This window comes from Salvelinus namaycush, chromosome 5, assembly GCF_016432855.1.
Source record: "Salvelinus namaycush isolate Seneca chromosome 5, SaNama_1.0, whole genome shotgun sequence".
Taxonomy (NCBI): domain Eukaryota; kingdom Metazoa; phylum Chordata; class Actinopteri; order Salmoniformes; family Salmonidae; genus Salvelinus; species Salvelinus namaycush.
This window is the reverse complement of record NC_052311.1, coordinates 11,334,860-11,346,148: the sequence shown is the minus strand read 5'-3', so window position 1 is coordinate 11,346,148 and position 11,289 is coordinate 11,334,860. Positions and strand designations below refer to the sequence as shown.

At 43.1% G+C, this 11,289-nt stretch overlaps 1 protein-coding gene across 2 annotated transcripts in view; it reads right to left on the bottom strand.

Annotated features, from left to right (window-relative positions):
* Positions 1 to 8,398, bottom strand: part of LOC120047967 (protocadherin-1-like) — an 18,921-nt gene extending 10,523 nt beyond the window's left edge. For both annotated transcript variants that reach the window (XM_038993603.1, XM_038993602.1), the window contains exon 1: positions 7,799 to 8,398. The gene's annotated coding sequence lies outside the window, so the exon portion shown is untranslated. The remainder of the gene's footprint in view (positions 1 to 7,798) is intronic.
* Positions 8,399 to 11,289: the final 2,891 nt, after the last annotated feature.

Here is an 11,289-nt window from a genome sequence, read left to right as displayed (position 1 = left end):
TTGGAGACAGTCTGGAGAAGCCGTGCTCCAGCCACAGGAAGATCCCCACTTGTTCATCACAACCCGTGTGAGAGGAAGGCCCTAAAAATGATCAAAGACTCCAGCCACCGTAGTCATAGACTGTTCTCTCTGCTACCGCACGGCAAGCGGTACCAGAGCGCCAAGTCTAGGTCCAAAAGGCTTCTTAACAGCTTCTACCCCCAAGCCATAAGACTGCTGAACATCTGATCAAATGGTTACCCAGACTATTTACATTGATCCCCCCTTTTTACTCTTCTGCTTCTCTCTGTTAATGTTCTATGCATTGTCACTTTACCTCTACCTACATGTACATATTACCTCAATTACCTCGACTAACTGATGCCCACATACATTGAGTCTGTACCGGTACCCCCTGTATAAAGCCCCGCTACTGTTATTTTATTGTTGCTCTTTAATTATTTGTTGTTTTTCTATTTTTGTCTTGTTTTCATTTTTTGTTTACTTTAGTTTATTTAGTAAAATACTTTCTTAACACTTATTTTTTCTTTAAAAAAAATTGTTGGTTAAGCACTTGTAAGTAAGCATTTCACTGTAAGGTCTACCTGTTGTAGGTTAAGGGCTTGTAAGTAAGCATTTCACTGTAAGGTCTACCTGTTGTAGGTTAAGCACTTGTAAGTAAGCATTTCACTGTAAGGTCTACCTGTTGTAGGTTAAGCACTTGTAAGTAAGCATTTCACTGTAAGGTCTACCTGTTGTAGGTTAAGCACTTGTAAGTAAGCATTTCACTGTAAGGTCTACCTGTTGTAGGTTAAGCACTTGTAAGTAAGCATTTCACTGTAAGGTCTACCTGTTGTAGGTTAAGCACTTGTAAGTAAGCATTTCACTGTAAGGTCTACCTGTTGTAGGTTAAGCACTTGTAAGTAAGCATTTCACTGTAAGGTCTACCTGTTGTAGGTTAAGCACTTGTAAGTAAGCATTTCACTGTAAGGTCTACCTGTTGAATACCTGTTGTATTCGACGAATGTGAGAAACAAAATGAAAAATATTTTTTTTGGGGGGGGGTTTGATCCTTCGCCACACCTCTGGACTCTCACTGGAACAGTCTCACTCGACTGTGAATGTGTGTCAGGGAGTGAGGGTGCATGTTTGTATGTGAACGGCAGCAGAGTCAGGGAGCTGTTGACGCTCGAGCACAGAGGAGAAGAGCAGAGAAACATTGCTAGTGTGGGCTCTGAGAGAGAGAGAGAAGGTTCCTGCGTGTGTGTGTGTGTGTGTGTGTGTGTGTGTGTGTGTGTGTGTGTGTGTGTGTGTGTGTGTGTGTGTGTGTGTGTGTGTGTGTGTGTGTGTGTGTGTGTGTGTGTGTGTGTGTGTGAGTGACTGGTCGAACTGAGTGGCCTGGCAAAGAGGTTGACATTGAGATGGAAATGAAACACCCTGGTGGCTCTGAGTGGCAGGGCCCCTTAACGACTCCAACGTTTACAAAACACTCCAGACTTGAGAAAGTCACATCTACATCTGGCACCTGGCATTGCCTTAAACCACCTCCCCGTTACCCCTTAACCCTTTCAGCCTTCCTGGAAAGGGGAGTGAGGACGGCAGACAATAGCGCATATATTTGAATGACAATGGGCCGTCAACACAGCTTTCTTCAGTGCCTTATCTGTCAACATTAGCAGTCCAGGATTTAGAGGACAGGGAGTGCGATTTATGGCGACAACGCTTTTCGGCTACTAAATCAACAGGGGCCAACTCCCCCAACCTTCCTCATCAGCAGTGCTGGAGAGATGTGCGTGAGCGACATGTGAGAATTCGAAAGAGAACAATGCGAGCCAGAGCACTCTGCTGTCGTAGAATACCTTGGAAACTAGTAGCTTCCTCGTTCCTTTTCACCACACCCACTTGATTCTGTCAACTTTAAACGGTATTTAAACCAATAGATGTCAGGATAGAAAGGCATTGACTTGTAAACTGTGTATTGTACTGCGTGAGACAGGCTGTTTTCTTTATGCTCCACAACCATTACTGCTTTCATATTTCTCTGTCTGTTCCTGCCACCCACACTTGCCCTACACCTGTGATGCTGTGTCCTCTGCTAGAATACTTGCTGCACGCTAAATCCTGCTCACAAAGACCCATTACAAATCCCCTCATTGTACATCTCGCTCTCTCTCTCTCTACATACACTCTTTCTCCCCCCCTCCCTTCTTCGCTACCCCTCTCTAGCTCTCTCTTTCACATTCTCCCTCATGTACTCCCTCTCTCTCTGTATCTCCAACTCCATCCCTCCTTCAGTTTCCTTCGCTCTCCTCCCTCCCTCCCTCCCTCCTCTCATCTTTCCCTCTCCCTCTTTTCTCTGGTGAGCATTGTGCTTCCACACTGAGGGAGGTTAACAGATTTAACAGGCTAATTGCTATTCTGAGGCCTCCCCGCTGACACGGCGCACAACCGTTGTATTAAGGTTTTAACTCAAACCCGTGGCTAGGAATTCATCATCCTAACCCCCCAGCAACCTTCCCTCAACCAGCCAGCTAGTTACCAGATCTGGATTCAAATACAATTTTACATGCCTGACTGAGCTTGTCTGGCTTAATGGACCAATAGAATAGTTCAAAAAAAGTTAACCCCCTTACATCTAAAACTCTAGAGCAAACGCCAAAGTCTTTGAAAGATTTCAAATAGTATTTGAACCCAGGTCTGCTAACTACACTACGGTATACTCCAGAACAAGCCAAAGCACCACTAGGCTCTGCCAACTACAGTCAAGCCTTAATAAAGCCACACAAAAGCAGTTGTGTAAGAAACAGTGATACACGCACAGCAGGCCGACCGGTTGGCTAAGTCATTTACCATGGCGATGCCGCTGCATCACGGTAGCAAGACACTGTACACACACTTCACTCAAGCCCTCATTGGAATGTGCATAAGGCTGAATAATTCAAGAATCTAATTACACAGTGGCATTTATGGAGGTTAAGAAGTGTCATAGTTCCAGACTGGAGGAATGATTGACTCTATGAGAGAGCACCGGACGACGACATCTGCCCCTCCCTGGTTAATGTGTAACCTCACAATACAGGGCCTGTTACTGCACTATACAAGACTCGCCTACCAACTCCTCATAAGATCTCAAGGCAAACAAATAAAAGGTTAGCTTATTTGTTTTAGAACTTGTTGTGCTACTGCTGAGTTTTGGAGTACGACAGCAACTGTTATTACCTAGTTACCAACAACAACATAAGTAGAGGAACCCCTCCACCAACACACACACAGGCACATGTACACACACGGCTCTTCCAGACAATCAAGCACATTCTTTACCATCTTATGTATTAGTGACTTTTCCCTTCATGTATAAACCACATAGTACCAATCACACAGAACATGACTCTTTGCATTTTTTGTACACTGGCTTGTCAACTGTTCAGGTTTGAAGGGATCTGTTGCATAAACACTTTGGACATCTAAATCTATCACAGACACACATATTATTTGGCTCCATTGTCAGAATTGAGGAGCACATTGAACAGCCTCCTGCTACTGCTCTCTATCGCCACAATACAAGAAACTGGCCTGGAGAGCCTATGGATGGAGGAAGGTGGGAGGGCGGGTTAAGGTGAGAGGGGTTGGTGAGCAAGTCCTAAAGCCAAACAGAACCCAACCTTGGATGGCCCATCCAGCCAGGTCATTGTCCAGTACAATCGCCCCCATTCTCTTCCCCGCTCTGGGGACTGCTGGACGGGGGCTTCTCTCCATGCTAGATGGGTGGTCCCTTACCCAAGGGATTACTTTAACGATTTCATTCAACCCAATTGTTTGGCCCAGATCACTCTCGCCCCTTTATTGGGAAGCAGGCAAACTGTTGCTGGTTGCCTGTCTGCTAGCCTGTGTGCCAGACTATGCCGGTCAAAGAGGTAGACCATAGCACCACCGAGACACGGCTGACTGCTTAGGGCGAATGGAGACTAAAGTGCTCCACTACACCACCCACTAGTGCTGGCTGGCAGAGATATGGCATGCTAGGATGATGTACAGTGAGACACAACATGCTGGGACTATCTGTGGGGCTGCTGGTGGGAACTCACTGCAAAAAATATCAGGAACAATTTCAGGCTGTAACATAGTTCACCACCACGTATGGTTGTTAGTAGAGCATTGTATCTACTAGCGAGGTAACTGAAGTGTTGATGAGACGCTGTCTCTTGTGCTGTGGCAGAGACACTGGGCTGGAAGACTCTAGTCTGGATGAGCAGGACACTGAATCCTCTCTATCTCCCTCTAGTCTAGCCTAGGAGATAAACTGCAGTGAGAATGATTGTGGTCTAACCGCTCCAACTGACTGCTCTTTGCCAATGCACTAGCTAGCACCATCTCCAGAGAGAAAATGAGGTGTTATCTAGCTACGGTCAATGATATACAAATACCAGAGCTACGGCACATTTGTTTGATCTCCATAATTCGGCTGCCTCCTTGGATCATACCAAGGTGCACAACATCCAGCCTCTCAACCAGACAGAGCGGTCACTCCCCTCTCCATATCGTCTGACACCATGCCGCCTTGTCTTCAATTGAGCATAACACGCAGTATAAACACATTGGGATTATCCCCCTGATGGCAGATGGAACTACTCTCTACTTATATATTACAAGATAAGACCTAGGAAAATATCAGACGTCATGGCGTGAGCTCCTTGAAAACATATGTATTTACAGTTGCCGGAGTCAAAATGAATGCAATGATTATATCCATATGTAACCTACATGGTCTAATTCTGGCAAATGACTATGTAGAAAAAATCCTCTTGTTTCCTGGCTGTGGTGGCAACACACCTAATTGGAAGTCACTTTCACTAAATTGGAATAGGATTTAATGAACCCAAAACATGCTGTGGAAATGCATAATTTCAAGCATAGACAATTATCCACACCCATTCTCACGAGGTCTATGGTAGACGGCTAAGACCTTTAATATAAAAATTAAAAAATGACATTTCAACTTTTCTGAATTTTAATGAAGGCATCTGTGAACCTGTTGACTCAGATCATTCATTTAACATAAACATGTGAATAGCCTACACAACAAGTCCTATATATTTTTCGAGTTTATCTCGACATTCCCTGCTCATTGCACAATTGAAATCTGATCATGACGAGGAGAATGAATTGGAAAGACATGCTACTTCATAAAATCAAATGTTATTGGTCACATACACATATTTTGCAGATGTGTAGTGAAATGCTTGTGTTCCTAGCTCCAACAGTGCAGTAATATCTAACAATTTACAACAATACACACACATGTAAAAGTAAAATAATGGAATGAAGAAATATATAAATTAAACCAGTCATACGAAACAACAGACACAGGAAGCCTTTTCGCTTATGGAAAAGGGTCACATGTAGACTAGCATATCTCTAGTTGGCTGACAATTCCTCAAGGCCAATAGGCTACAGTACACAGCTGAATCATTTACTAGGCTACTGTCAAATAATATGCACAAACAATTAAAGCCGACTCTTTTAAAATACCAAACGTAATGAAAATACTCACGATTCAATGAGTCAAGATTGTGCTGATCTTAACATACGCAGTAAAACACACCGAATAAACGAGGAGCTTGAAACGACCCGCAGAATCCCCTCCGCGCGTGACATTAAAGTATCCGCCATTGTGTAGATAATTAACCTCAGTGCATAACTCAAACTGCATGGAACCCGGTGGGCTGACTGTCACCAATCACTCCACTGACCTGCGTTATTTGTTGCTTGTGAGTATGCAAATTGAATGGAGTAGTCCACAATAGTGTGCTTGACCAATCTACAGTAGGCCTAGGCCTCTACCCGTTTAAAATACAGCAACACATTTTGTCCACGTTTTTTTGACACGTTTTCGGGTAGGCTATGTAAGCAACGTAAAATAGAAACGCTTTGTCAGCATCGATTCGATTTTAATTGCATGAATCCCGTATGCAAATGAATAAGACGAGTGGAGGCGCTTGGCATTTTACCAGAGGGGAAGGAATCGTGTTGCTTTGACTGAAGCTCCTTTAACCCAAAACCTTTCTCCCCCTAACGCTTGCTTCATCAGTCACTAGCCTACGCCGGACTACAATTTACAGGATTGTGTACATTGTCGTTGGCTAGGCCTACTACAGAGCAGTTTTTGTCAATGATGTCCTACGTTTAGAGTTTAGACTATTTATTTGAAGGGCTTAAATGGAATGCAGCAGCCTGTTGCCAATTGGGAAGGCTCTGCAATAGCCAAAATTACCTGCGGTGGGGAGGGTCATCAAGTTCATGACCGCTTATCGGGAAAACACTATTCAAGAGTTGTATTTTTTTATTACATATGAAAATTAAGAAAAATAGATATAGGCCAGTATTATTATGTGGCGAGGAGATGAGGTAATTGCATGCATTAATGGTGTGTCTTGGCGCCCTCAATCTCCCAATATAACACTTTATGAAAAGCATTCTAAGAGATAGGCGATTCAGAGGTGCGAGTTTCATCTTTATGGTTTCATGTGTACCGCATCATCACCATCCTGCCTAGCAGGTTAGACGCCTCCGTGAAAGGAGACAGCTTGGAACGGGAGAAGCCAGAAAGACCGGATTTCGCAGTAATGTCACAGCCAAGTGAGGCTGTCATGAAAAGGCTACGGCTGCCGCTTCAGAGAGCTGTCCACCATTGATCCTACTTTTAAAAATAGCTGATATAGTTCAGATATTGCCATTTAGTTATAACTATAACATATTGGCTGTCGATAAAAACTCCTAGGCTAAAATAAGAGGGAATGTTCATTTAAAAGGTACTGTACAATAAGCCATTTGCAAAGACTCAGCTACAGGTGATACAAGCGCGTCTAATAGGGGGCTGTATTGGAAGGGCGTATTGGCTACCCATATGACTGTTTTATAAATTACATTAGGTGACTATTTAAAAAAAAGTTACTTATTTGGCAATTCGTGGCGAATTTACAATCAATCTACTTTAGCCTATAGGCCTATTGCCGGGTATTCTGTCCTGATATATTGTAATGGAAATAGCCTATTGATTATGCTATTTATGACCTTACTATTAGCCTATTACATTCAACTCATATGCCTATTTGGCTCGGTTGGGCTGAGGTATACACACAAAAAAATACACAATTAGGAAATGAATATATATTTAATTCAAATATTCCTCACTGGAAGTCCTTATAAAAAAATCGGTTTTCGTGAACCCAGAGAGATATATTTCGTTGGGAGCTTTAGCTAATTTATGGCGTATATGGAAAGTACATTTTGAGGGTGAACGGAGTAAGCGCACCGTCGCTCATAGAGAAATCAACACCAGTAGGCGAGTGTAGGGGAAAACATCTAACATCGGTAGTCATCAGTGGAAAGATCATGCGGTGAATATCAACCGCCGACACACAAGTCCACGGTCGGAAAGCAAACAACAAGTGTTCAACCTCGGAATGAAACGGACCGAAATCCCCATACGTTTGTGGAACATTTAGTTCTACCTATCCCCCAGTCGGCATTATATTGCTACATTTCCCAATTAAATGGAAAATACACAATATCGGACCTGCATATGATGTAATAATGTATTGAGGATAATGGATCGCATAGCCTACCCAAGGGACTGGTAGGTTATGAAAGGCAGGTGACGGACACAATATTGAACTATCAAAATCTGGAAATTATAATATGTAAGATTCGAGGCTGTTTTGTTGGCTCTACTCGTATGTGAATCATAATATGTGCGTGTTTACGGTCAATAAAGCCATCATATGGGTGCTGAGTCGTGACAGTGAAGTTCATAGCCTACCTTGGATGGATGAGAACTCCTCAGTAGCCTATCCCAGTTCTGAGCGCTTCAGCCGGGCTAGAAGCTTCGATCCCTTTCCTCTCCTGAACGAAGCCACTTCAGCCCTCAATATCTCCCCGCAAGTAGGAATCCACAATACATGAACAACGCACTCCCCGTGATAAAAAACCCCAACAACAAACAATCCACTTGATCAGCCGACGACGGTTAGCCTATTCCTTCAAATCCAATGACGGTCCCCCTGATATCAAATCGAGTGCGTTAATTGCCGTCAGAAAACAACTTGGTGACCAGAAGCGCTGCACATCAGTTTGTTGTCCCCTCCTCGGATACGGAAACAACCATATATAGTACGTCTCCGGACCACTTTTATAGCAGCATCCTGTGCTTAGTTTGGAACATTCTCACCAGCTGCTAAGCTAATCCTCAATATGTTCCCGTAGCAGAGGGTTCCAGAGTAAAAAAAAAAATACAATATACTATATGTCCATTAGTTGCCAGCGTTTTGGTCCTCTGTCAGTCACCCTCTGTACAGCTACACAACTATGGGCTGCCTCGGGATCGCTCGCACCACCGCTCACCGCGCGACTGCACGTTGTGTGTGTGTGAGAGTGAAGTGATTTCAAAATGATTGCTCTCTCTCTCTCTCTCTCTCTCTCTCTCTCTCTCTCTCTCTCACACACACACACACACACACACACACACACACACACACACACACACACACACACACACACACACACACACACACACACACACACACGGATACATACACAAGCAGCAAAAAAGGTGGAGCGAAGCAAGTTCCATTTATGTAGATTTCCTAACATTATCTTTCTCACATAAGCCTACATTTTAGAAATTTCTCTCTCACTGTTTCATATATATATATATGTATGTATATATACATAGAGAGAGATAATAATAATAATACATTATATATATATATATATATATATATATATATAGAGAGAGAGAGAGAGAGAGAGAGAGAGAGAGAGAGAGAGAGAGAGAGAGAGAGAGAGAGAGAGAGAGAGAGAGAGAGACAGAGAGACAGCGATATTGATCCGCTCATTGGTTCTATCATTCTGGATATTCCGCCTTCATCTCGGTCCATGATGAACTCTAACACATTTTGACAGGTGGCTATAGGTTATGTTATGTGGGGAACACATATTTCAGCATTGACACTGTTTCTATCATTCGTTTAAGGCAGTGGAACAATAACCTTTTAAAGGTGAAATTATCGTAATGTTTTGTACATTATAAATTGCAAATAGCATACACTTCGTGACTTCCTTTTATACCGTAGCCTATCTGAATATTTTTGGCAAATCGTCCTCAACAACATTATAGGCAATAGTCATGTCAACTAGATCCAAGCAAGCACATAGCCTACGTGCCTGGGCTATATCCTTTTGGTTATTTGATCGTACCTCTCTCACTTCTAAAATGTGAAGACTGCACTAATTCACTGAGTATACCGGTATCAGGTTGGTGCGTAACACGCTGATTTAAGATGAGCTGGGGTTGGAAACAGAGCGCAGCAGGAGTTAGTTGTTCTTGTAGCGCGCGCCACCTGCAGGACCAAATGGGAATGATGTGTGAAAATCTGACAGTTCCACAGACTCAGGTGTAGCCAGTCATAGCAAGTAAAAAATCAAACTACCAGTGGAATTACCTCGATTGAGATTCAAAATCATTGGTAGCCTACAATTATCAATCCTATTTCATAGAAATGAAAACACGTTTCAGTGATAATTAAATCACATATAAATAAATATTGGCCATTATTAATACAATAATTGTATTTTAGCACCAGCAAAACATACACACAGTCCCATGTATGACCATAGAGGTGTCGTTCTTGTGTCTGACAGTTTGTAAATTGACCTTTAAAGGTACATCAAAGTAACTGTGGCAAGATAGGTATGTCTTCCAATATGACAAGAAGTCAAGCAATACAATCCCATTAATGAAAGAGTGCCATATAAATAGTACTTTATTCATTAGTTCCTGGTGCTTTTCTTAAAAAAAAAAAAGTTGGCCTTAATCTCCTCCCATAAAAAAAGAGGCATTTGCTAAGTAAAAAAACATTTGTTGAAGCCTGGTCAGAGAGAAGTTTCAGACATCCTCTGACACCTTGTAGAGTTCATTTCCAAGCATTACAGACTTCAATTAACCCCACACAAGAGAGGGCCACTGGAAAAACCTCTCCCTCACATCCTCATCTGTTCCCCTATGGGCTCTAGTCCTGATTGTGTTCTAAGTTTAATAAAATGTTCAACTCTCTAGTACTGTGCAGCTTCACTGGAAATTAAGTAGAAAGGATATCCACCGCAAATGGATCAATAAATCTACATCATGAGTTTCCATCATGAGTCTCCATCATAAGCATCCATAATGAGTCTCCACCATGAGTCTCCACCATGAGTCTCCATCATAAGTATCCATCATGAGTCTCCATCTTGAGTCTCCACCATGAGTCTCCATCATAAGTATCCATCATGAGTCTCCATCATTAGTCTCCACCATAAGTCTCCATCATGAGTCTCCATCATAAGTCTCCATCATGAGTCTCCACCATAAGTCTCCATCATGAGTCTCCATCATGAGTCTCCGTCATAAGTCTCCATCATGAGTCTCCATCATGAGTCTCCATCATGAGTCTCCATCATGAGTCTCCATCATGAGTCTCCATCATAAGTCTCCATCATGAGTCTCCATCATGAGTCTCCATCATGAGTCTCCACCATAAGTCTCCATCATGAGTCTCCATCATGAGTCTCCATCATGAGTCTCCATCATGAGTCTCCATCATAAGAGGCGATCATTGAGAGGCACGGCGAGAGTATTTCAGTCTGAAAGGAATTTTAACAGAACTCTAAACTACATAGGAAGGTCCGTTCACAGCCAAAGAACCGTTTAAAGTTCTAGATAGCACCTTTTTTTCCCTAAGAGTGTACGGAGAGACGACGTGACGGCGTGTGTTTAACATTCACTAGAAATGGCATTGCAGTGACACGGCACAGAGAACGGATTGGGCTGCTTTTCCCAGCACTAAGGTGAACATTTGTCCATTTCGAAGCGCGGCAGGCTTAAGTGTTCTGACAGCGCTGGAGTCATGCATGTGGAGAAAGCCACATCCTGCAGGATGGGACTGCACTAATGAGGTGTAGACCTCCAGACTTACTTTAAAAGATTGGACCGCAAACAGGCACACGCTCCAACATTTCCGAGCAAGCTTTGTGTGTTGCACAGTTTTTTCTGGGTTTCGTTCAAAGCAGCGACATCAAACTCAAAGCATGACCCCCCCCCCCCCCCCCCCTAAAGCTCTTTACCGGCCTCTCTCTCTCTTCATATACAAGACAATTCAGTCACAACGCATGTTGTATAATATGTTGCCACTGACACAGTATTCCTGGTAACCTCCTTTTTGGTATGGGGCGGAAGAAGCGTCCGTGTAGGAGATTCGAATCAGTGGAGAAAAC